Raw genomic sequence first — 27,457 nt, 5'->3', positions numbered from 1 at the left:
AATTACAGAACCTATTAATTGCCAAGAACTAAGTTAGACACTCAGAATTCAAAGATGCATGAGACATTATTCTTTCCCTCAAAGAGCTCATAGTTTGGATGGCGAATTGGGTAAGTAAAAGATAATTACCATATCATATGATAAAAACTGTATCCAGAACATGTTCAGAGTACCATAGTACAAAGAAGAGATGTATATCATCTAGATGGAGGTGATGGCAGGGGTGGGGGGAGGAATTCTGGAAAGACTTCCTGGAAGAGATGGTCCCTGAACTCAAATCTTGGATGATTACAACACATTTTTTTGTTTTTGTTTTTTTGAGACAGGGTCTTGCTGTGCTGCCCAGGTTGGAGTGCAGTGACATCATCATAGCTCACTACAGCCTTGAACTCCTGGGCTCAAGAGATCCTCCTGCTTCCACCTCCCAAAGTGCTGGGATTACAGGCATGAGCTACCCCGCCTGGCTGATTAAGATATGTTTTAATAACATGTTTGGTTAATGAGTTAGTCCATGAAAGGGACTACCTGTTCTACAGCTCAAGTATCCTCCTAAAAAAGAACTCACCTAAGAGAAAATGAATCCTAGCACATAAGCTAGGGTAAAGACAATGGGTTGGTTTGGAGAGGCAGGGCAATGCTGTTGCTTGAACTAGACCAGCTGAAGAACCAAAGAGAAGAACTGGGTCTCAGAGAACATTATGTATCAGAGCATGGGGGTGGCAGAAGATTTTACTAGAGTAGCCAGAGTATAAGCAGAAGAGGCCGGGCGCAGTGGCTCACGCCTGTAATCCTAGCACTCTGGGAGGCCGAGGCGGGTGGATCGCTCAAGGTCAGGAGTTCGAGACCAGCCTGAGCGAGACCCCGTCTCTACTAAAAATAGAAATAAACTATCTGGACAACTAAAAATATATGTAGAAAAAATTAGCCGGGCATGGTGGCACATGCCTGTAGTCCCAGCTGCTCGGGAGGCTGAGGCAGTAGGATCGCTTGAGCCCAGGAGTTTGAGGTTGCTGTGAGCGAGGCTGACGCCACGGCACTCACTCTAGCCCGGGCAACAAAGTGACACTCTGTCTCAAAAAAAAAAAAAAAAAAAAAAAAAGCAGAAGAAAACAGGTATGGGACATGGTGGCTGAGAGGAAAACATTCATGGAGCACAGGCTGGGGGAAATGGTCACCCACAGGGTGGTACAGAGAACTGTATTCGAAGGCAGATTTGAGCTATCCCCGAACTATATGGGGAAGAGTCTGGAGGAAGCCAGAGTTTCCACAATTGGGAGGCTAATGCAGAGTCAGAGAAAACATTACTTGCTGCTGTTACTGACTCTTTAGTATTATTTTTTATACCCCAGGTTGCTTTGTCCTAGATTGCATAAGAAAAGTATAACACACTACTCCAGCCCTCAAAGAGTTTATAACTGAGTTGAGAAAGCAATTGTATGTTTTAGTTCTTAAGTGCTATGGAAACACAATCAGGATGGACAAATTTTGAAAGACTTTCCAGAAAAGGAAAGCATTGGAAATAGAACATAAAGATGAGAATATCAGACAAAATCCAGAGGATATATATAGAAAAATATAATGCGTAAAAAAAAAAAACTTGATGGGCCGGCCTCAGTGGCTCATGCCTGTAATCCTAGCACTCTAGGAGGCCAAGGTGGGAGGATCCCTTGAGGTCAGGAGTTTGAGACCAGCCTGAGCAAGAGCGAGACCTCGTCTCTACTGAAAAAAATAGAAAGAAATTAGCTGGGCAACTAAAAATATATAGAAAAAATTAAACGGGGATGCTGGCGCATGCCTGTAGTTTCAGCTACTCAGGAGGCTGAGGCAGAAGGATCGCTTGGGCCCAGGAATCTGAGGTTGCTGTGAGCTAGGCTGACACCACGGCACTCACTCTAGCCCGGGCAACAGAGCGAGACTGTCTCAAAAACAAAACAAAACAAAAGCTTGATGTGAAACAAGGTGGCATACACAGGCTTATTAACTTGAGAGGAGAGTTTGGTGGTAGGGAGTAAAAACTAAGATAATTTGCTACATTCTATGCGCCCTTGAAGACAATAGGAGAGTGGGCTCCGAGGAAGCAGACTCGGTGGGAGAGTGGCTGTGGGGCAGTCTCAGTCAGAATGTCTCAAGAGTGAAAAGTCTGGATGGACACCAATTCCTCACGCCTGGGCAGAAGGTAAGAAGTGGATCCAAAGTGAAGGGTCTGCAACATTGTGACAGTTGAGGAAGTCAAGAGAGGAGTCTCGAAAGACTTCCTGAGCCAGGAGTAGCATGTACAGAGAACTCTCCAAGGAATCCTTAAAGTGAGGTGAGCTGTTAAAGGTACCCAGCTTGAACACACAGGAGGCTCCCAAACAAGGCGCTTTAACTTAATTACCTTTGTGTTGCCCGATGTTGGCAGGTAAGGAATGAGCATGTGGAAACTATCTAGAACCAGCAAGATATGTACAGTTCTGCTGTTCTCTTCAGGTATCTGAGGAGAAGGGGTGATCTGGTGAGCTCTTAATTGCTAGAAATGGGGCCTCATAGGTATGGTGGCCAAATATTTGATGCTGCCTCTATTTTCAAGTATCAAACCAGGGTAGTCACTAAGAAGTGAAAGTAAGTCATCTATTAAAGGTACAAGGGAAGGGATCCGGAGTTCTATCCTCAGCCCTTGGCTTTCTACTCAGAGAATAATTACCTGGAAAGCCATCTAGCTTGAAGGTCATCAGAATGTGATTTTACGGTTTGCCTCAGGTTGAAGGTCACTGCACAAGGTTATTAAGACTTCACATTTATCTTATTGTCTGTTTTTAAAATTTAAGAATTTTAAATCTAAAAAGGATAGTGTTTTAAATGTTCCCTTTTACACTGCTGTGGCTAATCCTATCCTTTGAATGATATTTATGCTCTTTAACTGTTTAATTAAAATCTTAATTGTTTTTGGCTTTCTCTTGCTCTGCTATTTTGTATGCCCTTTTTGCTTAGTAATAGCATTTTCATCAATTTTCCTTTTTCTATAGTTTTTCCATTGAAAAATAATACCAATACATGCTCATTTCAAAAGCTGAAAATTGTACAAGTTTTAAAAATCATAGTCACATAGTAATCATTTAATTTCTTTAACATTTGAAGTATTTCCTTTCAGTCTTTTTTTCTGAGTTTTTCTTTCTTTTTTTTAACATTATTATACTGTAATCTCATTTAATTGAATTTCTGGATCTTGTGGTAAACAATGCCTGAGGGAGAGGGTTTTCCAGATGAACTGTTTGTGCCCAATTACACAATTCTGTCCAGGGGGAATAGTAACTCACGAAGAAGCTGTCTGCTTTTGAGTTTAATACAGATGCCAACACAACACACAAGCCTGCAGACTCATCAGCGCGCTCAGTTCAGTCGATGCAGTCTGCTAAGATGAGGATTCTACTGAAAACTTGGGATGGCCTTATGCTTCCTGGCAGTCCTTCCTTCAGAGGCCTGCAGGTCCTTCGTAACATATTTTCTAATCTTAAGTTCATTTTGATTTGTCTTCCAGCCAACTAAAAGTTTCTCAATTTGTTTTTTTCTCCAAGAAAGCTATATGAATGGCATATTTTGAACCTTGGCATATTTTTGAACCCTGCATGCATGAATGTCTGTGACCTCCAATAATGTAACAAAACACAGCTAGGTACAACATTCTCTAGTCACAACCTTTTCCCCTCAAAACTCTGGCTTACTCTCTGACACTGGTGCTTTTGAAAAGTCTGTTGTTCATAGCTACCATCTCTCCCACGGTTTTCATCTTTCACTTTTTTCCCTCCACATCCCAAGAAAATGTCTCAAATGTGCTTTCCACATCATTGCTTCCATACACCTCAGTTTGAATTCTGCTTTTCACTGTATCCAGTTTGTATCTGAATACTGCTACTGCACGTCCAGCTTACCTGTAACTATCCAGGCAATGGCTCCCTTTCCATCTCAGCCTATTTGTTCCTTATACTTTTATGCTTCCATTCCAGAGAGGGAATGTCTTCCTGAGTCAACTAAGGATGACAGAAGAGTTTTTAAATTTCTTAGAGTTTCAGAGAGTTGCTCTTCCTCTATAACTTCATAATGATGTTCCCTTTCGCATATTCTGAAAGTTTTATAAGTCCCATATTATTATGTGATCTCTCCTGTTAGGATGAGAAAAACACCTAGACCTGATATTTGGCAACAAACAGGGTATGTGGACTGCCATTGTTCCATTCTGTCAATGTATGTGCTAGTGGAATCCTCTGCTCTAATCTACAGCCATACAGTTGATGAGCACGACTTCTAATCTAATTTCCAGTGTCTAGCAGGCTTCTATCTGGTGCAGGTCTGCTAAACTATAAGATCCAACCATCAGGCTTAGTGTTACACAGAAATGATGGGATATTAAAAAACAAAAACCAAATACAAAACTATAATCTCCAGTGTATTATTTGAGATCCTTTTTGTATGAGTAACAGAAAATCCATGTCTAACTGGCTTCAAAAAAAACAATTTATGGGCTCAAATAACACATCTCTCCATGTATTTACATCTTTAATTTCTCTCAGTAGTATTTTGTACTTTTCAATGTAAAGCCATGCATGTTTGTTAAATTCTTAAGTGTTTTATTTTTGACATTATTGAAATATAATTGTTTTGTAAATCTCACATATAAAAATATGATTTTTTATTGACTTGTATCTTAAGACTCTGCTAAATTCACTTACTGATTATAGCAGGGTTTTTTTATTCCTTAGGATTTTCTACTTATAAAAAAATCTGTGAATAGGGAGTTTTTACTTTTTCGTTTCCAATCTTTATTCTTTTTACTTTTCCTTGCCTCATTGCATTGGCAAGGACATTCAGAAAAATGTTGGGTAGAAATGGTGAGAATGAGCATCCTTGCCTTGTTCCTGATCTTAAAGTGCTCAGTGGCTTACTATAAACAATGATGTTAGCTGAAGGCATGTTGTTGATGTCCTTTATCAGACTGAGGAAGTTACCTTCTAATTCCTGTTTGCTGGATTTTCTTACATTTAACAAAGTATGGATGCTGATTTTGGTTAAATGTTTTTCTACACCTATTGAGATGGCCATTTTTTTCCTCCTTCTGTTAATATGGTGGGTTATATGTATTTAGTTTCAAATACAAAACCAATCTTATATTCCTGGGATAAAATCCACTTGGTCATGCCGTATCAATCCTTTTATTTATAGCTGAGTTTAATTTGTTAATATTTTGTCAAAGAGTTTTATGTCTATGTTCATAAAGGATTTTATTTTAATTTTTCATAATATCTTTACTAGGTTTTAGGATCAGGATTATACTGGCTTCAAAAATTAGTTTAAAAGTACTTCTTCTTCCTTTATTTTCTGAGTTTGTTAGATTTTTATAGCTTGTTTCATAAATATTTGTAAGAATTTACTGGGCCTCAAGTTTTCTTTGTAGAATGCTTTTTATTACAAATTCAATTTCTCTGACATATATGGGATTATACAGATTTTTAATTTCATTTTGTGTCAGTTTTGGAAATTTGCATTTTTCCAGAATTTGTCTATTTCATTTAAGTTGTAAAATTTATTGGCATGAAGTTATTTTTAGAATTCTCTTATTATCCTTTTGAAGTTTACACATCTATAATGATACTTCTCTTTCATTCCCAATACTGGTAACTTATGTTTTTTCAATTTTATTGCTCTTTTGAAAGAACCCATTTTGGCTCTGTTGATTTATTCTGTTGTATATTTTCTGTTTAATTAATACCTGCTATTGTTTTTATTTTTTTCCTTCATGGGTTTAATTTGCTTATCTTTATCCAGTTTCTGGAAACTTAAATTTTAATCCTTCTTCCTTTCTCATATAAACAATTAAAGCTGTAAATTTCTCTCTAAGCAATACTTCTACTGCATTCCACAAACACTGACATGTTTGTTTTTTATTATCATTCAGTTCAAAATATTTTTTAATTTCTTTTTGATCCATGGGTTATTTAGAAATATATTGTTTAATTTCTAAATCTTGGGGAATTTTCAAGATATCTTTTTGTTATTGATTTCTACGTTAATTCAGTTGTAATCAGAGAACATACTGTTAGATTTCAATCTTTTGAAACTTATTAAGACTTGTTTCACGATCTTGTGTAAAAGTTCCAGCTACGTAGAGGCAATGATAAAAACTCAACATATCAGAAAGACTTAAATTATAAATGTATAGGTGCCTAATTAGCTTCAAAATACATGAAGCATAAACTGAGAGAAGGAAAAAAGAATTTGAATTTACAATCATACTTGGAGATTTTTATATCCCTTGTACAGTAATTAATAGAACAACCAGGCCAAAAATCTGTACAGATGTAAAAGATCTGAATAGCACTGTTAACCAGCTTGACCTAATTAATATTTATAGAACCCAATACCCAACAACTACAGAATACACAGTCTTTTTTATTTTATTTGCTGAATCAGTTTAGCAGGATGGAAAAGAAAGGACCACATATAGGGGAATTTAAGTGCTTGACAGTATTGAGACGTGAATGAAACAGTTTTAAGATTTCTAAACAGATGTATGATCCAGGAAAATTGATGTTTAAAGATTAATCTGGATGTAGTAGCTTAATAGTTTTAAAAGGGAACACTAAGGGCAGGAGACTAGTCAAGAAGTTTTGCAGCAATCTAGGCCCTGCATGGATTAGGATGAGCCAACTGCAATAAAGATGAACGGTGAAATTTGAAAGCTATTGTAAAAGTAAACTTGTTACGATTCGTCAATAAATGGATATGGAAGTTAGAAAAAAAGGATATTAGAGGTATTTGAAAGACTAAAAAATTAAGATAATGATGAAAATCAGTGGTGACATACAATGGCATTTTAGCTAAATGCATCCTCAACTGTATTTATTCCTATTGTTTAAGAAATTCAGGGGCCGGGCACGATGGCCCACACCTGTAATCCTAGCACTCTGGGAGGCCGAGGCGGGTGGATCATTTGAGCTCAGGAGTTCGAGACCAGCCTGAGCAAGAGCGAGACCCCATCTCTACTAAAAATAGAAAGAAATTATATGGACAACTAAAAATATATATAGAAAAAATTAGCGGGGCATGGTGGCACATGCCTGTAGTCCCAGCTACTTCGGAGGCTGAGGCAGGAGGATTGCTTGAGCCCAGGAGTTTGAGGTTGCTGTGAGCTAGGCTGATGCCACTGCACTCTAGCCTGGGCAACAAAGTGAGACTCTGTCTCAAAAAAAAAAAAAAGAAATTCAGGTATTTAATATTCAGCATATAACTTTTGGTCACAAAATAAACTTTCTCAAATAAATTAATTTTAAATCTGGATGTTAATTGAGATCTTTATCCTATTATTGAATAAAAACAGTGGAGAATTTATTCAAGTTCAAACACTTTTATCCTTTATTTTCAGAAGGCAAGATAATGGGATAGTTTTGAAATATCTATCAGAATGTGCCAATTTTTCTTAAAATAAAAAGGTGTTTTTAACAGCTTAAAGCTAGGAGACTACTTTAAATAAAAAAGTTATATATGAGAAAGTCTAAAATGATAAAGGTATTTATTCTGATATATATATGTGTCAGAAGTCTTCCATTTGTGTAAACATACACATACTCACACAGATCAAATTTATTTCCCAAGTCAGCAGATGCTGTGGAAGGTTTTTCACCTTCCTCTTTTCACTTCATTTTGGCTCACCTCCACCCTCAAAACATCTTGAGACATAGATAGTATGGAAACAAATGAAAATGAGCTTTCTCTGAGAGAATTCAGAAACAAATAGCTCAGCATTCCTCTTCTTTTCCACTAAATCGTGCTCTGCACCACGAAATTAAACAGACATCTCTAGGGATACAGATTTGCCAAGAGTGTTTCTGGCAAAAATAAACTCTGGCCCTTCTCCAGACTGCTATATGTGGACAACAGTGGCTGTTCTACGGATGGAGATTGATTGCTGGCTGGCTGGTCTGTGGTTACTTAGTAGTGTCAAGATGAAGAACATTAGGCACAGATCATTTTCATGTCCAAAGGCTTCTGACAACAGACTTGCTCTGCCTAACTTCTCACATTTAGCAATAGTGAGTTATTTACCAAAGAGATGATTATAATTCTATCCTATTCCTTTATGTCACAGAGAAGCAAACTGAAGACCAGAGAAGGTAAGTCATTTGCCCAAAATCGTACAGATAGTCAGTGACAGGACAAAATGCAGGTCTTGAAACTCCCAGTTCAATAATCTGTCAATCTCTCTATTAAGCAATACTACCTTTTAAATAATATTAAAAAGAACATGTTGTTCACATCTTAAACTCTTTTTTACCTAAGTCATCTCAATACCTTGAAAGTCATAGGCTCTCCTTCATTTAGTATTCTGCTAGAAATAGCAACACACTTTTATTCTGCAAGACCCTATAAATAATAGTTTTTAAAAGGACTGTGTATTTTCAGTCCCAAAGTCACCAAAGTAAAATGAGATTAGAACTGAGCTTAAAACCATTAAAACACAATTAAGAAATTCTGAATCTTTAAATGTGGGAAGAATCTTTTAAAATTATGGCCCAATATATTTAAAAGGTGGGGGCACTGGAATTAGGGTCACAAGACCAGGACTTAAGTCCCAGCTCTGCTACTGACTAGCTGTGTGGGCCTGCTTCCTCTATAAAATGAGCAGTGTGGATCAGGATCACTAAAATTAATTCCGTCATTTAAAATATGATTTCAGGTAACTCAAGGATAAGATATTTATCTTATCCTTATTATCTTATAACTTATTCAAATGATAGAGCAAAGAAATAAACACATTGTTCCATACCTGATTAACAAAAGAAGTTAAAAAACACAAGAAACACCATCTCTACCATAAAAAACTGTAGATTTGGCTTTGAACAGAGTCAGGGAGAAAAAGAATATTGTCAGAAAAATGTAGTACACAGTTGAAGTTACAGATTTGGATCACATCTTTCCACATTCATTTTACTAAATAGATGGCTTTGAAAACCTAAGTATAGTTTTTCTGAAGAGGAAACAGAGAAAGAACATAAAAGAAGCTCTAAGTAGCTGTTTTAGTCCAGTGCTGCCAGAACCACTATAGCAAGAACCATATACCACTATCAGATACCAAGAACCTTTAGCTATTGCCTTACTGAGTGCTGTTATATATGGCCCTGAATCATTTAAGTTCCAGACTATTTAATAAATAGATCATTTAGATGTCTTAGGAGAAAAATCTATCATTAGTAGAAATAGCTTTTACCTTCACTTTTCTACTACTTGAGATAATTGTTACTTCATGAAGATAAAGATGTCTTTACATACAATTTACTGTTAGCTTACTGAAAAGTATAAACACAGTCCTTGTACCACTGGCTGCCAAGAGTGTACAATTGAGCAGGATCATGCAAATCTGATGACCTCTGAGTTATACTATTAAATTCTTACCAGTTTTTATGTCCAATTTAATTTCATTTAAGTCATTTGCCTCTTAGCTAACAGACATAAAACAGAAAAGTTAACTTGTAAGGTATAGAAAAAGGGATAAGGCATCATAAAGAGCTAATCCCATTGATGGTGCTAAGAGGAAGACAATAGGGGAATGAATATAAGATTATCAAACTCTGGGCTGGGCGCGGTGGCTCACGCCTGTAATCCTAGCCTTCTGGGAGGCCGAGGCGGGTGGATCGCTCGAGGTCAGTAGTTCGAGACCAGCCTGAGCGAGACCCCGTCTCTACTGAAAATAGAAATAAATTATCTAGACAACTAAAAAAATATATATAGAAAAAATTAGCCGGGCATGGTGGTGCATGCCTGTAGTCCCAGCTACTCGGGAGGCTGAGGCAGGAGGATCACTTAAGCCCAGGAGTTTGAGGTTGCTGTGAGCTAGGCTGACGCCACGGCACTCACCCTAGCCCAGGCAACAAAGTGGGACTCTGTCTCAAAAAAAAAAAAAAAAAAAAAAAAAAAAAAAACTCTATGAGCCAAAACCCCTCCAAACTCCAGCTCATTTGTCAGACCTAAAATATTTTGTTTTGACTAAACATTGAAGCTTTACATTCCTTCAACAGAATAAATCATATTTGAAGGCTTTCTGTTTCTCTGGGTCAGTTTGCCTAGAACTGTCTGGTAAAGATGGTTGGATCAAGGCAATAAGACTACAGGGTTATCAGTTTTACCAAATTTATTTATAAAGCTAATTAACTGATCTGAATAGCTTTTTCCCTCTGTTAAACTGAGACAATAATACCTGTCTTGAAAACCTTACAATGCTAGTTAGCACAAGGATCAAAATGAAACAGTGCTGGCCGGGCGTAGTGGCTCACGCCTGTAATCCTAGCACTCTGGGAGGCTGCGGTGGGCGGATCGTTTGAGCTCAGGAGCTCGAGACCAGCCTGAGCAAGAGCGAGACCCTGTCTCAACTGAAAAAAATAGAAAGAAATTAGCTGGACAACTAAAAATAATAGAAAAAATTAGCAGAGCATGATGGCGCATGCCTGTAGTCCCAGCTACTCGGGAGGCCGAGGCAGGAGGATTGCTTGAGCCCAGGAGTTTTTGCTGTGAACTAGGCTGACGCCATGGCACTCTAGCCCAGGTGACATAGTGAGAGACTCTGTCTCAAAAAAAAAAAAAAAGAAAGAAAGAAAGAAACAGTGTAAATGAAAGTACTTTATAAGCTGTTCTATACATGTAAGGCACTATTATTATTAATCTTTTAAATTTTTTTAAACCTTTCATAAAAAGTGCAAAACTAGATGTTATCAGATCTGTCTTTCTCCAACCACTCCCACTTCTAGCACATTAACTCATCATAAATATTTTGCAAGTATTACTTCACAGCACCTGCATGTTATACTACCTAACTTTAGTAGACATGACTTTTAGCCTGTGGCGATCTCAACAGAAATACCTACCTGCTTTATTTGGTTGAGACTACATGGTGAATCAGGAAAAAAAAAGAGGCCTTGAAACGATCTTTTAGCCTCTTTTGAGGCTAGGATTAGAACTCATTCTAGTGGTGAATGACCCAATTATTGCCACAGTATTCATGCTACTTGTCAAAAAATCTCAGCACTAGGTCCTGTGAATATCCAATTGGAAAAATATATATATCTTAAACTCTAATTACACCATATACAAAAGTCAGTTCCTGGTGGACTAAAGTTCTAAATGTGAAAAATAAGGCAATACAGATTTTAAAGAAAAACCAGAGTATCTTTGTGAGCTTGGAGTACAGTATTTGTGTCCTCTTGAACAAGACACAAAAACTCTGACCATAAAAGAAAAAATGATAAACTTGTACTAAGAATTTCTGCTTATCAAAAGACAATAATAGAACAAAATGACAACCCACAAAAGTGGAAGATATGACAATAATATATCTGACAGAAGACTTACATAGAGATTATATAGAGAATCCCTATGAGTTGATAGAGAAAAATATATAGACTACCCAACAGAAATATGAACAAAAGACCTAAACTTGTATGACATCATAAAAGAGGATACCCAAATGGCAAATTAACCTGAAAAGATGTCTAATTTCATTAGTCACCACTTCAACTACTGTCCGCTAAATGATGTGTAGCTCCTCTCGAATCAGTATTCAATGTCTGTCCACTCCCCGGATGGCTTCGGGCACCACACCCTCTGCAACCGTACATGGGCACCCTCTGTGGCTGCCTCCTGCATCTCTATCATGACTGGGAGCCCTCTCCCACCACCTTACCCACACTGATGATAAAGGTGCCATGTGTTTGACAAAAACAAACACAAAAATTTTAAAAAACCTGACCTGATAGAATCTTTGGTAAAACTGATTATAATTATTTATTAAAACTGAATATAGGGGAAGATGTTGGTCAAAGGATATAAAATTTCAGTTAGAAAGAAGGGATAAGTTCAAGAGCTCTATGGTATAACATGGTAACTATAATTAATGACAATGTAGTATATACTTGAAAACTGCTGAAACAGGAGATTTTAAGTGTTCTCAACATCAAAAAATGATAACTATGTGAGGTAATACATATGTTAATGAGCTCAATTTAGCCTTCCACAATGTATACATATTTCAAAACATCATGTAATATACCATAACTATATACAATTTTTATTTGTCAATTTTTAAAAATAAATAACTTTATTTTTTGTACTTTCCCTGGGGATAACTTTATAAAAACAAATAACAAAATCAAACATAGGTATATCTGCAACCCAGCCATTCCATTCCAACAAAAATGCTTACATATGTTCACCGAAAGACAGGTACTCGAATGTCCATAGCTTCAGTATCTGTAATAGCCAAAAACTAGAAATAACCCAAACACCCATTAATAGTAGAATGGATAAATCAGGGTATGTTCACACAATGGAACTCTATACAGCAATGAGAATGAAGGCTATATAACTACGTGACAATAAGGATGGATCTCACAAACATAATGCTGAGCAACAGAAGCCAGACCTAACAGATACGAGTCCATTTCTATAAAAACAAAACAGACAAAACTAGATTTCCATGAGAAGTCAGGGGATGGTACTGAAAGAACAAGAAATGGCGAGGGGGGGCAGCTCTTAGAGTACTAAATTTTGCTTCTTGAGCATATATATACTTTTCTATGCACACTACACTTCAATAAAAAGTTAAGAAGGACTACTTTTTCTTGCTATTTCATGTTACAGTCTGATCTTTCACATAAAAAGCCATACTCTCCAACCTTGGATAAACACCAAAGTACACTATAAAAGCTAGTAATGAAGCTGATTTTTTTTCTTTTTCTTTTTGTTTGAAAACCTGTTTATTAAATTGAAGCTGATTTTAAGCTAATTGCAGATTAACCTTTACCCAAGCTCACACCTTCACAGAATTAGAAATCTAATAACAGTCTGATGGAAGAAATTTGTTCTTTTCTGATTTTAAAAAATTTAGGCCTGGCACGGTGGCTCACGCCTGTAATCCTAGCACTCTGGGAGACTGAGGTGGGCGGATCGTTTGAGCTCCGGAGTTCGAGACCAGCCTGAGCAAAAGCAAGACCCTGTCTCTATTAAAAATAGAAATAAATTAGTGGGCCGGGCGCGGTGGCTCACGCCTGTAATCCTAGCACACTGGGAGGCCGAGGCGGGAGGATTGCTTGTCGTCAGGAGTTCGAGAAATAAATTAGTGGCCCAACTAAAAATGTACAGAAAAAAAAAATTAGCCAGGCTTGGTGGCGCACGCCTGTAATCCCAGCTACTCGGGAGGCTGAGGCAGGAGGATCACTTGAGCCCAGGAGTTTGAGGTTGCTGTGAGCGAGGCTGACACCACGGCACTGTAGCCCAGGCAACAGAGTGAGACTCTGTCTCAAAAAAAAAAAAAAAAAAAAAAAAGAAACAAAAAAAAATTTAAAAGACATTAGAAAGGAATGATTTTCTTCCCTCCCCTATTTATCATTGTTTTTATTTGAGCTATACCCAAAGTATATTACCTATATTATTTCATTTAATCTTCATAATAATTCCATGAAGTGTTTTTGTTTTGTTTTGTTTTGTTTTGTTTTGTTGAGACAGGATCTCTTTCTGTCACCCAGGCTGGCATGTAGCTATGTGATCATAGCTCACTATGACCTTGAACTCCTGGGCTCAAGTGATCCTCTCACGTTGGCCTCCCAAACCACTGGGATTACAGGCCTGTAATACTTTTATTATTTCCATAATTTTTCAGTTAAGGAGATTTAGGTTGAGTACATTGTCTAAAAACAGACAGCACATTCATGGGAGAGCTAGGATATGAATCCTGGTTTGTCTGACTCCCAAGCTCATGTTCTTCACCATTTTATACTGCCTCATTGTCACACTGGGCTGCTTTTCAGCATGGAGTGATGATAATCTTCTTTGGCTTTTGTCTTGTCACTTTAGAAGGCCAGATCTGAACAGAACATTTCTCCCCACTCCTATTTTATAAAGACCCATAGAAGGATTGGACTATTACAGAATGAAAGCTGCACATTAACAAGCCAAGATAGAGAGCCCATGCCACTAATATGCCTATAATAAAAATGTTTGACAGCTTTTAACAACTGGCTAAATAGGAAATGGGGTAGAGGTCTCCACAGCTGGGTCTCAAACGAGCCAACAGTTCAGAGTGAGGGTTTTATTTAGGCCATAGTGGAAGAACTAGGGCTAGATTAAGCAATTTTGCCAAAAATGAAGATTAATGGGAAGGTTCTTGATTGTGCATAGGTATTTGCATTTCTTTAAACCTTTCTCTAGAGTATATTATTTTTTCTAAAAGCTATGCTGACAAGAATTATTTAATATGGATGCTATTAAAGCTACAATAAAGCTTAGGTTGGTAGAAAAAATATGATTGACAGACTACTGATCCTTAAATAGCTTCTGATCTTTAATCGTATACTTCTCCATTCAGTAAGTTAGCAGATACTTTCCCAAGTTGCAGATACGGTACCTAAGAGAAATATGGACCAGCTGTAAACTGTTTTCTTATTCAAAGTTCTACAAAAATAAATATAGAAGAATCTTTTTCATATTAGATAACATAAATATGCCCATTTACTTACTGAAAGTGAAAAAAAGTATAACTTTTTTCATTATAGCATCTGTTTATCATACATTATATATAACATATGTATATGAATATAATATGAAATGAAGATATTGAATATGAATTCATATACAATGAAGGAATGAAATTTTCTTTTTTTTTTTTTTGAGACAGAGTGTCACTTTGTTGCCCTGGATAGAGTGAGTGCCGTGGCGTCAGCCCAGCTCACAGCAACCTCAAACTCCTGGGCTTAAGCGAGCCTCCTGCCTCAGCCTCCCGAGTAGCTGGGACTACAGGCATGCGCCACCATGCCCGGCTAATTTTTTTTTTCTATATATATTTTAGTTGGCCAGATAATTTCTTTCTATTTTTAGTAGAGACGGGGTCTCACTCTTGCTCAGGCTGGTCTCGAACTCCTGACCTCGAGTGATCCACCCGCCTCGGCCTCCCAGAGTGCTAGGATTACAGGCGTGAGCCACCGTGCCCGGCCTGAAATTTTCTATATTCACTATGACAAAATTTAAAAAGAGCTGGCACATAAATTTTTAGAAATCCTCATGTAAAGGTTATGTTAACATCTCTCAATAAGAAAAGAATATGTTGATTCCTCAAAGGTAACTCATAGACATACCAAAGATAAACAATCAATTTAAAAGGGGAAATTAGCCATTTCACTAATCTGACTTCAAAAAGTTCTTAAAATAGGCAAGAGTCCAACATAGAAAGCCATGATGTGTTTTTTTAGAAGCACAAACCAAAGGAAATGAGGTGTTTTTTAAAAGTGATTCACAAATTTATAATTTTTGGATATCATATCATTTTATGAGGAAGCTAAAGCATTCCTCTTTTCTTTTTTTTTTTGCTGAGGCAGAGTCTTGCTCTGTCGCCCCATGTAGAGTGCAGTGGTGGCATCATAGCTCACTGCAACCTCAAACTCCGGGGCTCAAGCGATTCTCCTTCCTCAGCCTCCTGAGTAGCTGGGACTACAGGCACGCGCCACCATGCCAGCTAATTGTTCTACTTTTAGTAGAGATGGGGTCTTACTCTTGCTCAGGCTGGTCTTTAACTTCTGAGTTCAAGCAGTCCTTCTGCCTCAGCCTCCTAGAGTGCTAGGATTACAGGCGTGAACCACTGCACCCGGCCGTATACTTCTTTCAAAAGTGAATGAATTTCCTCAGAATTGTTATTAGGGAGGTAAGAAAAAACTGTCTTATGAATTATCATCATCATCATCATCTTACCAGTAAATGAAAAAATAAGGCTCAGAAGGGCAAAGGATCATGATACAAGTCAAATTACATACTTGAAATCTCATGCTAAAGTGTATTACTCATCTTAAAATTATACAGTGTTAGGATTCTTTCAACTTTTCTTTAAATTTGAAATTACTTCAATAAAAATACTTTCTACATATGACATTTATAACCCAATACTATCATTTTGTATAGTTAATTTCTATCACCTTTGGGGAGGGAAGTCTCCATAATATGACTTTTATATTTACTTGGTAGATCTAGCTGTTGGCCATTTTTACATTAATCTGCTTTAATAGGATCTATTTTAGGTTAATTGATCTTCAGAGATACAAATTCCTTAATAAAGCAGTCAGCAGTATTTTAAAATATTAACCAAAATATCCTAAATCATGTGAAGCAATGCATTAGCAAGACCAAAATAACTTTTTGTTTCTATTTAGAGCCTTCAAAGCTTAATCCTCTGCTTCCCCACCTTCCCAAACGCCCCTTCTTTTCTATGATACTCCTTTCCTCCACATTCTTCTCCTCCGTCAATGGGAAAATGATCAGACAACGTTTACCTTCATCAAAAGACTGAAGTTCATTTACACTATAATATAACTAATCCAATGAGTACTTGGACGTTAAACTGGCTAATGGTGAAACGGAAGCTTAATCCCCTACTTAAGAAGACTGGGACATCAACAATGAGCATATAGAGAGATCTTCTTTTGGTGGGGTAGAAACAGGAGATCTGAAACCATGCATTATCTAAAGGTAAACCTGATGTAGTCCTTTCACAGTGATTTCTGGGGGTGGCGATGAATGTCTCTGTCATTCTGGCCTCCCTAACAGATTATTAAAACTCAACTCTCCTTGGTCCTTCCTTTCCTTTTACTCTCTTGCCTGTTTAGAACAAGGCTATTGAACATACCTGTTTGAGTACATTCCCCTAAACCTAATTAAAAAAAAATAGGCATTTAAGACCAATAATATCATCTTAACATAGTACAACACAATTTTTCTTACTCTTTCTAATGCCATATTTGGTATGTGTTCTCATTTAAGTAATAGATTTTTGGTATTACAATCCTACTCCTTAACTGACAGATCCAAAGTTCTTTAATATTTCAACTACCTCTGGTAATTAAATTTTGAGTTCTTAAAAAGCATTCTCTTAGAATTTAGCCCCTTTATCAACAGAGGTATTATGCTATTAAAATCTAGCATTTTTGTTTGTGGATCCCACAAAAGAATTTGAAAACTATATGCCCCCTTGCATATTTGTATCTAAAAATTTTCACTGTAAGTTCATATAGTTGCACAAGAATAATTCCTAACATATCATAAATACTGATATTTCAAAAATAAAGCTGTTCTATCCCTCTCAAATGTAACAAATGAAATTTAAACTCTATAGCACATCTTCTTTGCATGACTAGTACAGCAGTCTTAATAACCTTCTCTCTCTCTCCTGTGCACAATGGCAACTCTTAAGGAAAAACCCATTGCACCAGCTGCAGAAGAGGAGGTAATGGTCCCAGACAACAAGATCACTGTCGTGGGTGTTGGAGAAGTTGGTATGGCATGTGCTATCCGCATTCTGGGAAAGTGTCTGGCTGACGAACTTCCTCCTCTTGTGGGTGTTTTGGAAGATAAGCGTAAGGGAAAATGATGAATCTGCAGCATGGGAGCTTATTTCTTCAGACACCTAAAATTGTGGCAGATAAAGATTACTCTGTGATCACCAATTCAAGATTGTGGTGGTCACTGTAGGCAACCATAAGCAAGATGGGGAGAGTCATCTCAATGTGGTACAGAGAAATATTAACATCTTCAAATTTATTATTCCTGAGATCATCAAGTACAGTTCTGATTGCATCATAATTGTGGTTTCCAACCCAGTGGACATTCTTACATATGTTACTTGGGAATTAAGTGGATTACCCAAGCACTATGTGATTGGAAGTGGGTGTAATCTGGATTCTGTTAGATTTTGCTATCTTATGGCTGAAAAACGTGGCATTCCTATCAGCAGCTGCCATGGATGGAGCTTGGGAGAATGTGGCGACTCAAGTGTGGCTATGTGGAATGGAATGAACATGGCATATGTTTCTCTCCAAGAATTGAATCCAGAAATGGAAACAGACAATATAGTGAAAATTGGAAGGAAGTACATAAGATGGTGGTTGAAGACCTATGAAGTCATCAAGCTAAAAGGATATACAGCTGGGCTACTGGATTAAGTGCAGCTGACCTAATTGAATCCATGTTGAAAAATCTATCCAGGATTCATCCGATATCAACAATGGTGAAGTGGATGTATGGCATTGAGAATGAAGTCTTCCTGAGCCTCTCATGTATCCTCAATGCTCAGGGATTAATCAGTGTTATCTACCAGAAGCTAAAGAATGATAAGGTTGCTCAGCTCAAGAAAAGTGCAAATCCCCTGTGGGACATCTAGAAGGACCTAAAAGACCTGTGACTACTGAGTCCTAGGCTATAGAAATTTAAAAAGTACAATGTGATTAACCTTGATCCTTTAGTTTTCATCCATGTAAATGGATCACAGTTTGCTTTTATCTTCCTTATGTGAGCCCATGTATGAATTTGGGCTCACAGAATCAAAGCCCATGCTTGGTTTAATGCTTGCAATATGACCCCTTGAACAAGTAAAATTAGCTATTATACAGTGCTTCTAAATAAAAAACTAATACATAAACTATAGCAAATTTGATAGCCACCACTATTCATTTCAAAACACTGATGAACAAATGGTTCAAAATGGCCAGAAATTTTACATTTCTCTTTTTTTTCTTGCTTTTTCTTTTCTCTGTCTTTTTTTTTCAGACTATTGAAGGAAATCATTGGTCTTCTTGAACAACTTCTCATCACAAATTATTATTTTTAACTTTTAATTTGAAATATTTATAGATTAAGAGAAAGGTGCTAAGAAATGTACAGGGATGTCCATGCTCTCAGCATTCTTCAGTATCAACATCTTGTATAGATAGCAACTGTACAACATCAAAACCAGGACATTGACAATTGTACAGTCTAAAACTTATTTACATTTCAAAAGATATACATGCAGTCATTTGTTTGTATGTATGTTTAGCTCAGCACAATTTTACCACATGTAACTTCATGTAACTGCTACCACAATCAAGATACTTAAGCATACTATGACCACGATACTCCTCCATACTACGTCTTTATCATTATATCCTTCCTCTCCCCACACTTTCCCTATGTTCTGGCCACTATTTCTCTGTTCTTCACCCCTGTAATTACGTTATTTGACAAATATTATATAACTGGAATCATGCAGTATGTATCCTTTTGAGACTGGCTTTTTACTCAGCATAATTTCCTTGAGGTTCATTCAAGCAGTTGCGTGTTATCATAGTTCACTCTTTTTTTATTGCTGAGCAGTATTCCACAGCATGGACCTAATCCAGTTTAACCATTTATCCATTAAACAACATCTGGGTTGTTTCCAGTTTGGGGCTATTACAAATAATGCTGCTATAAACATTCATATACAGGTTTGTGTAAATGTGTTTTAGTCAGCTCAGACTGCTATAACAAAATATCACAGACAGGGTGGCTGAAACAACAGATATATATTTTCTTACAGTTCTGGAGTACGGAATTCTGAGACCAGGGTGCCAGCATGGTCAGGTTCTGTTGATAGCTCTCTTCCTGGCTTGCATAAGGCTGCCTTCTCTCTGTGTCCTTACATGACAGAGAGACAGACAGACAGACAGACAGAGGGGAAGCGAGAGCAAGCACACACAAGAGAGCAAGCTCTCTAGTGTCTCTTCCTATAACAGCAAAAGTCCCATCATGAGGGCCCCACTCTCATGACCTCATCTAAACCTAATTACCTCCCAATACCATCACATTGGGACTTAGAGCTTCAACATACGAATTTGGAGTAGGGGAGGGACACAGTTTAGTCCACAGCAGTAAGTTTCATTTCTCTGGGATAAATGTCCAGGAGTTTAATAGGTAGTCACATGTTCAGTTTTTAAAGAAACTGCCAAACTGTTTTCCATGGCTATATCAATGTATGAATACATCAGTGTGTGAATGATCTAGTTTCTCTGCATCCTTGCCAGTATTTGGTATTGTCATAATTTTTAATTTTAGCTATTCTGATGATATGTCATCATGGTTTAATGTGCAATTTCTAATAGCTAATAAACTTAAACATCTTTCATCTGTATATCATCTTTGATGAAATGTCTATGTATGTTTGTTTCCCATTTTCTAGTAGGATTGTTTTTTTAAATTGAGTTTTGAGAGTTCTTTATACATTCTAAATACTAGTCCTTTGTTAGATATGTGGCTTACAAATATTTTATCCAAGTCTGTAGCTTGCCTTTTCATCTTCGTAACATGGTCTTTTACAGAGCAAATAATTTTAATTTTGATAAGATCCAATTTATCAATTTTTCCTTTCATGGATCATGATTTTGGTGTCAAGTTCAAGAACTTTTTGTCTAGTCTTAGGTCCCAAAGATTTTCTCCTTTTTTGTCTAGAAGTTTTATAGCTGTATGCTTTCAATTGATGTCCATGACCCATTTTGAGTTAATATTTATGTGAGGTATAATATGTAGCTCAAGTGTTTTTTTATCCATTTGTTTGTTTGGTTGGTTTTTTGCCAATGGATATCCAGTTACTCCAGCACCATTTATTAAAAAGGCTATCTCTCCTCCATTGAATTGCTTTTGCTCCTTTGTTAAAAATTAATTAGGTATTTTTATGTGGCTCTATTTCTGGGTAATCTATTCTATTCCATTGATCTATGTGTCTTTCCCTCTGCTCATATCACACTATCTTGACTAATGTAGCCACATAATAAGCTTTAACATTGAGAAAGGTGATTCCTTCCCATAAATTATTCTTAATGTAATATACTTTATGTTTGAAAGTCTTTTATTGACTGTTGTATTTTTCCTCAACAAAAGTCTATAAATTGAAAATAAATTTCTCTTCATTTTCTGTAATAAGAGACTCTAAATATTAAAACAATTTCTTCTGGTTTGAGTTTTCTTTGCAATTATATTATTACTATCCAATGAATTAAAATATAAATATACTGAAAATTTTGATTTTAAATATTCTTAAAGAAGGCAAACTCTGTTATATGTGCATCTCTTAAAAAGATAGATGAGATTTTTCTTCTTCAGTTAGTTCATGTTTCCATGCAGTGACTATTATTTATTGCCAGAATGAAATAGGACTTAGCTTCAATTCTGTCCCTATTTTTTGTTTTCATAACTTTAAGTGGTGAGAAACCTTTTTCACATAAATGAAAAGATGAGCACTGAAGTCTTGTTAGAGCAATTATCTCTCAATTCTTTGAAATTTTTTAAGTTATGTGGCAAACATAACAGTAATCTACCATCAAAAACATACTTAATGATCTATTAGTTACTTAGACAACTCAATTAGGTCTTCTCTCAGTTTTGTTGAGAGCAACACATGGGAAACTATTTTAAGTGCAAAAGAAACTCTTATCCAGTCATTTGTTCCCTGAAATAGTATTACATAGTCATTCACTATCTTAACACAGACTCTAAATTTTCAATTACCCTTTGTTTGGTGCCCTGGTGGTTTTTACATGCTGGGCAATGGACCTTTGTAAGATCTGAGATGGATGAGCAGTATGTCCTTTTATAAAAGTGGGAGAAGGGCAACTATGCAAGAGAAGGTGGGAAAGCAGAGCCTGCAACTTCATCCCAAGCACATTCTCAGGCAGAGCAATGTTAGGAAAAAGTACATGGGGAGGTCAAGGATCTAGAAATTGATTCCCTTAAACTATCCACATTCCATACTCGAAAAGTGCACCCAAGTTTACAGATAAAAGCCAGTGTGCATCCACAGCCCATAGCATTAACACCAGCACGGGGAATATATGGAAGTAAGCAGTAAATACTTTTTGATGAGGAAAAGTAAAACAGCAAAATGACTAGCACCAAAATAGCAACACAATACAGTATATCAAAGGAAGAACTCCACTAGAAAGCTAAGAATCAGAGTGAAGCAAATTAAGTTGTTGCTTAAAGCATAATAATTAAGGCTTTTAAATTCACCAACCATTCTGCTATCACAGACTAAAAAGGCTTGTTTATCCCTTCTCTGTCCTAGGGGAATAAATTATCTCATGAGTCTTTCTATTCTACCAAAGTGCTATTTAAAAGCTGATGAAATGTTTAAGCAATTCATTACATTAATGTAAAGATCTTTTATAGGACAAAAGTATTATCAAAACCAAAGTATGGATAGCATTATGAGTAAACTGTAAAAGATATTGTTGACTTAAAACCTAGAGATATCAGACACAAAATTGATGCTAATTTTTAAAAAACTCTTTGAGGTTTTTTTTTTTTTTTTACTAAAATAAACTATTGTTATTATACATGATTTTCTGGAAAAAAGTGCCATCTTATCTTATTCCTCTGAAATTATTTACTCTAATTCTCTTGCCTTATTTTATTGAAATAATTTATTAATTATGTAATGCTTGAACAGCTACTACAGCTATGAAGAAAAACAGGGTAGGTAAATATTCAGAAAATAGATACTGTAGTTTAAAATTCACATCAGAACTTTTAGTTCAAGATGGTAGACTGAAGATATATGTTTGCTACTTACAGCTTGCAAAACCACATTCAAATAAGGAAGGCAAAAGAAGCAACAAACTTCTAGCAGCATAAAGAAGGCAAAGGAGGAGATTCACCAGCAGATAAGAGATCCAACAAACTTCCAATTTCAAAAAGTAAATGGAATTGTATTGATGGATGAGGCAGGCATAGAAAGCCACAGCCCAGAATACTCTACCAGGTAACCGAAAAGAAGCTGAAAGCCAAACTGCTTGTTGGAATGCTAGAAGGAATCTAGAGAGCCAATCTGCCAGCTGGAACACCTGATGGGTCTGGGCTCTGAGCCAACAGGTACCAGGGAGGGCAGGAGTGAGAAGTGAGGCTGAAGACAGCAGGGATAATTGAAGATCTGTACCTGGAACTGCACTGGTTGGCACCCCCATTCACCTCTCCCCTCCACATAGATCACAGGCAACCTAGCATTAACACTCAGTCAAAAAAACAGATAGCTAAAGGAACACACAACCTGGAGAAAGCCAAGGCTTCTAGGGTGGGTACAGTCCGACCAGAGTAAAGTACGCTACTGGCACAAGAGCCCTCAGAGCTCACCATGGCTCAGCCCAGAGCAAACAGGCCAGCCAATGCATCCTGCCCTAAACAGAGGGGTCAATCAGGGAGATGCTCTTAAAACAGCAGAGGATGGCCAGGCACAGTGGCTCACACCCATAATCCCAACAGTCTGGGAGGCTGAGGCAGGAGGATTGCTTGAGGTCAGGAGTTTGAGACCACCCTGAGCAAGAGCGAGAACCCATCTCTACAAAAAAAATAGAAAAATTATCTGGGTGTGGTGGCACACACCTGTAGTCCCAGCTACTCAGGAGGCTGAGGCAGGAGGATTGACTGCATCCAGGAGTTTCAGGTTGAAGTGAGCTATGATGACGACACTGCACTCTAGCTGGGGCAACAGAGCAAGACTCTGTCTCCAAAAAAAAACCAAAACAAAACAAAAAACAGCCGAGGAAATCCATACCATTTATCAAGTCCTCTTTCTAAAATATGAATAGACAACCAAGGATCACCAGGACCACGAGGAAATCCAGCACCATGAAAAAAAAAGAGCTAAGAAAAAACATAGAGGAAACACCTGAAGAGAATGAAGATAATTAAGAGACATAGGAAAACATTTTTTAAAAAGTGCTATAATCAAAATATTGAAGAGGATACATATAAAATATGAATAGGAAATCATGAAAAATGAACAAAGAACTTAGAAGAACTCTTTTAAATTAAATTTAAGATTCTTGGAATTTAAAAAGTGATTAGAGGCTGCGTGAGGTGGCTCATGCCTGTAATCCTAGCACTCTAGGAGGCTGAGGCAGGAGGATTGCTTGAGCTCAGGTGTTTGAGGCTGCAGTGAGCTATGAAGATGCTACTGTGCTCTACCCAGGGCAACTCTATCTCAAAAAAACAAATAAACAAACAAAAAACCCAAAGTGATTAGAAAAGGAAAGAAAATCAACAGATGATCTAGAAAATAAATAGAGATACTCAGAATGAGAGTATATGGATAAAAAGATGGAAATAACAGAGAAACTATAGAAGACATAAAGAGCCAATCCAATAGGTACACCATTTGACTAATAAGGAGAAACAGAGAAAAGAGAAGGGAGAAACTATTAAACAAATAATAGAATTTCCCAGAGCTGAGAAAACAAACACCTAAGTCTTAAGGTGCAAAGGGCTCGATGTGTACACCTTTACATTTCCTCATGGAATTTCAAAACAAAAAGTAAAAAACAGAGATCCTGAACGGGAAAAACAGGTCATCCACAAAGGATTGATAATCAGACTAGCTTCTTGTCAGCAACAGGGAATATTAGAAGATAATGCAGCCACATCTTCAAATTTTCTAAAGAAAATTATTTTCAGCCCAGAATTCTATCCCCAGCCTAACTACAAACAAGTACTAGGTTACAATGAAGACAGTTTCAGACATGAAAGCACTCAGAAAGTTTATTTCCTGATGGCACAGATCAGGACAGGTGGAGACTCAGGATACTGAGAACAGTGATTCCAACCCAGGAAAAGAGAGGAGGGAAATGCAGACAGCTATGCAGCAGGCCTAGCAGAGCATTTGGTCACTATGGGAACTTACTGGAGAATGGATAGGGAGGTTTTCTGGTTTAAAAAAAAAAAAAGAGGGCGATTTCTCCACAGCATATAAAATATAACTAGAGTATAGAAAAAATAAGGCTATGATAAAGGCAGAGTATGCCAGAAAGAAAAGAAAGGCAATTAGAAACTCCCTGAAATTTTTTTTAAAAAGAAAGAAAGGAAAAGACAAGTAGCCTTAAAAAAAGATCGATTTTAAATATGAGATAAGTTTATATATACCCTGATTATAAGGAACTGATAAAAGTATGACAAAAGAAGATCCAGTTGTTATTACTGTTGAAATTTTGAGAGCCCAGGGTCATTACCCTGGCCCTGGTGAGAAGGAAATGTAATCCTAACATACAAATTAGCTCTGCACCAAATAATATTTATAGAATCATATTTTAGGGGGTACTAAAATTAGAAATGTCCTTCATCTTAGGTGAGAACTAACTTTGATATGTTTGGTCTCAAGACGTAAATTTCAGGACCCTAAGAGAAAGACTGGCCAAAAGTGCTGCACTCTCCCTCTATTTTCTTTCTTTCTTTTTTTTTTTTTTTTTGAGACAGTCTCGCTCTGTTGCCCAGGTTGGAGCGAGTGCCGTGGTGTCAGCCTAGCTCACAGCAACCTCAAACTCCTGGGCTTAAGCGATCCTACTGCCTCAGCCTCCCGAGTAGCTGGGACTACAGGCATGTGCCACCATGCCCAGCTAATTTTTTCTATATATATTTTTAGTTGTCCAGATAATTTCTTTCTATTTTTAGTAGAGACGGGGGTCTCACTCTTGCTCAGGCTGATCTCGAACTCCTGGTCTCGAACTCCTGACCTCGAGTGATCCACCCGCCTCGGCCTCCCAGAGTGCTAGGATTACAGGCGTGAGCCACCGCGCTCGGCCTCTCCCTCTATTTTCTATAAATGTAGCACCAAATGATACCCAGTTCTTCTCTGCAGTGGTCTCCCTAAAGGTGAGAGTCCTTTTCATTATTTGAACTGTCCAGTGCTCCAAAACTAGCTCAGTTTCCTTGGATTTGGGGGACAGATGACAGAAGAAATGTCCACTTCCTGCAGCTGAACATAATTAGGTAAGTATTCCAAAAGACAAGTACTATATGTTGACTGCTCAGGGGAGAAATTGTGGGGTTCATTGGTAATTTCAAATCATAATTCTGTTACTTCATTGCAGATCCCAAAGGCTAAGTTTTAAATTATTATTAATAGAAATATTAAAAAGCATGCAAGCATGATTTCTAAATACAAGAGACTTTTTATAGAGAATTTACAAACATCACAGGTTCTTTTCCCTATTGGCAGAAATATGGTCTAGCTTCTGGGAAAGGATAAATCCTTGCAGGAATGTGCTAAATAACAAGGGACAATTGTTGAGGTCTGTTAATTCTACTTGCTTCTTATGACAAAGGGAAAATAACTATAAGCTGCAGTAAATGTGTCTCAGGTTCATAAGCGAGACATTCATTTATGGAAGAATTAATAAGTCATAATAATATAATAAAATACTATTTACAGATTTCATCTTTTAGATTCAACTTAAGAGATTTGGTTGTTTAACAGGACAAATATAAATGTTATCAACTTTGCCAATATAAAATAAAAGTGTAGCTGACAGAATGTGGGAAGTAGACGAGAGGGGAAAACAGGTAGAAAAAGGAACATATGTTCTAATATCCCTTCTTAAGAAGGGAAGAATCAAGAAAGACTGTCAGGCTGGGCATGGTGGCTCATGCCTTATAATCCTAGCACTTTGGGTAGGCCTAGCAGGGAGGATCACCTGAGGCCAGGTGTTCAAGACCAGCCTGGGCAACATCTCGAGACCCTGTTTCTACAAAAAATAAAAAAATTAGCCGGGCATGGGAGGCTAGGGCAGGAGCATCACTTGAGCCCAGGAGTTCAAGGTCATGATGAGCTATGAAGACGCTACTACACTCTAGCTCAGGCAACAGAGCAAGACCCTGTCTAAAGAAAAAAAAAAAGACTGCCAAAAGTGGATAACATACAAAAGAGTTGTTATTGAATGAAGTTACCAAGTTAAGCAAGTGAAGTAAAATTAAAATTATACTGTCAAACACTGAAAGAGAGATAATGAGATGGTCTTAGTATAAGGAAGCTGAACACTCATTTTTTAAAATACCAAATCAGTAGATATTATCTGAATTTGATAAATCAAGAAATAGAGGTAGATTATTTAGATCAGTGGTCTTCAAATTTTTTTGATGGTATAACCCTTTCAGGAAAATATTTCTAAGCACAAATCTCTAACATATTTATTTATTTATATTCTATGTAAACTTATGACTGTGCTAATCTATTATATGTATATTGTAACTTACACAAAAATAGAAATTAAAATTATGTAACAACAATTTTGAATGGATTTTTCAAGGGGGGAATGCTTATAATAATATGCCAAAATATAGAAAATCATCAGTTCTTCCCACAAAAATAAACATTTTAAGATACTTTAAAAATATATAAGATGCACAAATGATCTGAATAGACATTTTCTAAAAGAAGACATACAAATGGCCAAAAGTGTAAGAAAAAACACTCAACATCACTAATCATCAGGGAAATGCAAATCAAAACCACAATGATACCTCATCTTACCACAGTCTGAATGGCTATTATCAAAAAGACAAAAAAAAAATAACAAATGCTGGCAAGGGTGCAGTTGCAGAGACAAGGAAACTCATACTCTGTTGGTGGGAATGTAAATTAGTACAGCAATTACGAAAAACAATATGGAGTTTCCTCAAAAAACTAAAAATAGAACCATATGATCCAGCAATCCCACTACTGATATATATGCAAAGGAAAGGAAATTTGTATGTGGAAGAGATATCTGCACTCCCGTGTTTACTGCAGCACTATTCACAATAGCCAAGATATGGAATCAACCTATGTGTCCATCAATGAATG

The 27,457-nt window shown here is 37.0% G+C and overlaps 1 protein-coding gene and 1 pseudogene across 1 annotated transcript in view; one reads left to right on the top strand and one right to left on the bottom strand.

Annotated features, from left to right (window-relative positions):
- The window catches only part of DIPK1A (divergent protein kinase domain 1A), a 92,580-nt gene that overhangs the window by 50,048 nt on the left and 15,075 nt on the right, over nucleotides 1-27,457 (bottom strand). The gene's annotated exons all lie outside the window — the stretch shown is intronic.
- Nucleotides 17,237-18,238, top strand: LOC123635396 (annotated as a pseudogene).

The sequence above is a fragment of the Lemur catta genome, chromosome 3, assembly GCF_020740605.2.
Source record: "Lemur catta isolate mLemCat1 chromosome 3, mLemCat1.pri, whole genome shotgun sequence".
Lineage (NCBI taxonomy): Eukaryota > Metazoa > Chordata > Mammalia > Primates > Lemuridae > Lemur > Lemur catta.
This window is presented reverse-complemented; position numbering and strand designations above follow the sequence as displayed.